Here is a 4,135-nt window from a genome sequence, read left to right as displayed (position 1 = left end):
TTCTGTTTGATTTTTCTACCTAGAATTTAAGAATCTGTCACACTATAGCTTTTATTCATTTGTTGCTTTATTATTCAAATCTCCCCTCTAGTTTATAAGCTCAGTGAGGCGACACATTTTACTTCATCTCTTCATTGCATATCCACACTATATGGTACATAATAGGCACATGACAAATGTTTATAGAATAAGTGGCTTCCCTTTCCCCCGTGATAATTACCTCATAGAGGTAATTTGCTCAGAGCATCTAAAATTTGCTTAAGGCATCCAAGGTCAAACCAGAGGGGTAAAGGATGCAGGTCAACTAACATGTAACTTACAGAGGATAGTATATGTATGGTCATGTATTGCATACTTCTCATCCTTAGTACAAGGGAACTTCCTTGAGAGCAGGAACAGTTTTAGTCATCTTTATAACCTATATAATCATATACCTAACACATTGTTGGGATAATACAAGCACTGATGTGATCATGGAAGAAGTTCCCTAGTGTCACCTGGCCAACTGTGTGCCTTTGTCAACTTTACTTTTGGTAGCTCAGAATTGGCCTCAGTGGAAGTATTTACACTGTGGAAATCACCAAACACTATAATTGGATCTTCTCCCCCAAACGGTTGGTGGTTAAGTATCTATCTGCATACCACTACATAAAAGGCAGTTTAAAAAGATATTTGGTGCATGAGTGAATGAATTAGTAGTAAAATGTATAGGGGACAGATTACAGGCCAAGGCACCTTTTAGTTCATTGGTGATATAAAGGAAGTGAGCAAAAAGTGAAAGCTGATAATAAATGAACATTACAAAACAAACACAATAAAAATTAAAATCCTTAAGGTAGAATATTATTCAATTCCCTATTCTATAAGAGAATTTTATAGAAAGCAACTACCAAAAATAAAACCTTCCAATGAGAGGTGATCTTAGGAAATTAGGTAACTCTCTATTTCTTCCTTCTGGAATAAAAAATAAAATAAGATGCATATTTCTCCCCAATTATATATCCTACATAATTATTCTCATTTTGTATCTCATCACTGTGTGTCTATGACTCTTTTGTTAGACAAATGTTTCCTAAATATCTCTAAGCCACCATTCCTTTTAAGAGAATCACCTCCATAAAAAAATACAACAATATATAAAGTTGTTCATACAACTTCCGGTCTGTTCATACAACAGACCTTCAAAGTACCATCCATAGGCCCTGGGTTAAAGAACAGACATACTGTGCTAGAATGAGAGGACCTTGGGAGATAGCTATTTGTCAAAATCATTTCCTATTTCCAACATGTGTCTGGCGCACTCACACTTTAAAATAAAAAATATAGGGGCACCTGAGTGGCTCAGTCAGTTAACCATCTGGCTTCACCTCAGGTCATGATCTCACAGTTTCTGAGTCTGCTTCGGACTCTGTGCTCACAGCTCAGATCCTAGAGCCTGTTTCAGATTCTCTCTCTCTCTCTCTCTCTCTCTCTCTCTCCCCCTCTCCTGCCATGCTCTGTCTCTCTTTCTCAAAAATAAACATTTTTTTTAATTCCAAACAGAAAACACAGAAAAAAATAAGACTTATAGATTGAATGGATGGATGGAATGGATAATCAGTTATTTTAAATGCCCGTTACTGCCCTTGAGATCTCTTTTCCAAAACATCTTTCGTTTACTGTGTATTTATAAAGCATGATTTTCAAAGCCTAGAATTTTTTAGATCACAGCCTTTCCACTTTGCACCATTTATAATACCAGACTGAATGTTCTTGATTTGTAATAGAGAGGGTCAAGCTATTGCCTCCCGCCCCCCCCAATTGGAATACATAGTTCTACTTACACGTCAAGTTTTCACTAATGTTCCAGGCAACATTGGCATTGTCTATGAGCCACAATGATCTCTCATTTAGCTAAAATTCTAGATCTTGGTCACCTGAAAGTCTATTAAGCTAAAGTCATTATATTTCTCTACTTCCTCAATGGACTTTTACACCTGACTCTATCCTTTTACTATTTAATTCTCTTGTCAGTTTCAACCTACTGTTCTAGCCTGTGAAATTCTTTTAAATTAAATTATATGACATACTAGCTTGAGCTCTACATTTAAAATCATGTCCAAATTTATTAAGTATGTCAAATAATATCATGTCACCAAATATTTGATTTAAAAAATGATATAAAGAGGGGAACTTGGGTGTCTCAGTCTGTTAAGCATTGGACTCTTGGTTTCAGCTCAGGTCATGATCTCAGGATCTATGAGTTCAAGCCCTGCATTGGGCTCTGCACTGCAGAGCCTGCGTGGGATTCTGTCTATCTCTCTGTCTCTGCCCCTCCCCCAACTTGTGCTCTGTCTTTCTCTCTCTCTTTCTCTCAAAATAAGTAAACATTTAAAAAAATTTAAAGGGCACCTGTGTGGCTCAGTAGGTTGAGCATCCGACTTCTGCTCAGGTCATGATCTCATAGTTCATGGGCTTGAGCCCTACATTGGGCTCTGTGCTGACAGTTTGGAGCCTGCCTTGGATTCTCTGTCTCCCTCTCTCTGCCCCTCCCCTACATGTGTGCTCTCAATCGCTCTCAACAATAGATAAATAAACATTAAATATATTAAATCTTTTTAAATGATTTAAAGAAAAATTCAATAAAAGAAACCAGAGGAATCCTACAATTTGACATGGAAATATTAACCAGTAGTATTTGGTAGAAAAGATTTATCAGCTAAAAACTCAACAAACTACAAAATAACCCTGTCCACATACTCATCTCAACCATAAAGATATTAGGAACTCTTTCAAATGCTTTGTTGAAATCTAAATGATCCAGATGAGACATCACCTCATCTGTGAATTCTTTCCCTGAGATTCAATTATACATCAATTCTTTGTGTTCCCCTGAAGTTTCATGCATGTCCCTGTCAGAGTCCTTACCACAATATGCCAAATCTCTTTTTGTATCTGTCTTCCCAAGTATTGTGAAGTCCTTAAAGAATGAGTCTGTGCTTCCTGTATCTCTACATTCTCAGAACCTTGTGCATGGTAGTTATTCAGTAAATATTTGTAAAACTGTTGAGTTAATAATAGATATCTCATATGTTACCTCAGGATGTAGAGTCCTATATAAAGGTGGCAGTTTTCTCTGAGCTTACTCTAAGATGCAAATCACCAAAAATAATTCACAACAATTCATGGGAATAGATGAGCCAGTTCACCTCTTTGTGCCTCACTCATAACATTCTTACTATTTTAAATTCATGTGCATATGGAATATGTGACTTGGTTTTATTACAGAAAGATAATTTCATCCTTTTAAAGCTAAAATTGTATGTGTTATTATGGTTATTTCTCTTTTCTTCCTCTTATTCTGCATCTTTTGTATTTCTTTTTAAAATGTCAAAAACAGTATCTCATTAACACCTCTCAGAGAACAGTTGCCAATGTTTCCATTCATAGACTTGATACTTGGAGTGCTTCCTTCCAAATCATAGGAAAATGATAAAATGCAACAAAATCACAGTGTTTCTGAAATTTTGCACTCAGGTACATAAAATAAAATTTACATTCAACTTTCTGTTCTTCACCTGATACCAATCCATTTATTTAAGTATTTGGAGAAAAAAATGCCCTTATCTTATGGTTACCCTTTGTATCCAGACACAGACCTGTTTTTTCCAGAATGAATTTATATAAAATAAATAAAGATAAAATATCCAGCATTCCTGAGCACAGGTTGAGTAATTAGTATCAACTACAGGCTGAAAAAAACTCAATGGAGGGAAAACAAAGTGACCTTGTACCTTATGTGTAATCTTTATTAATTGAACTCTAAGCTAGCCCTTGAGATTTTTATGCAGTCTGCAGCAGAAAGGTCAGTGGAATATCAATAAATCCTCTTATATTTATTAGTTCTTTCTGCAAATGCTAAAGTAGGAAAAAAGTTGGTTCAATTCATTTGTAATCCAATACCAAGAGAGGAAAAGTGATTTTTAATTCATCCACTTACATATACATGGAAAAATAAATTTCCAAGGAAAATATTGAATGCTTTTAGTAGCAAAGGGCACATAAGAGTTTGGCTGTGTTTGTAATCTCTTACCATCTTATACAATTTCTGCAAGAGCGAATGACTGGCTCAGTCAGAAAAGCATGACTCCAGATC

Source organism: Crocuta crocuta, unplaced genomic scaffold (genome assembly GCF_008692635.1).
Source record: "Crocuta crocuta isolate KB4526 unplaced genomic scaffold, BGI_CrCroc_1.0 scaffold247, whole genome shotgun sequence".
Taxonomy (NCBI): domain Eukaryota; kingdom Metazoa; phylum Chordata; class Mammalia; order Carnivora; family Hyaenidae; genus Crocuta; species Crocuta crocuta.
The sequence above is the reverse complement of the archived record's forward strand: the minus strand, read 5'-3'. Positions refer to the sequence as shown.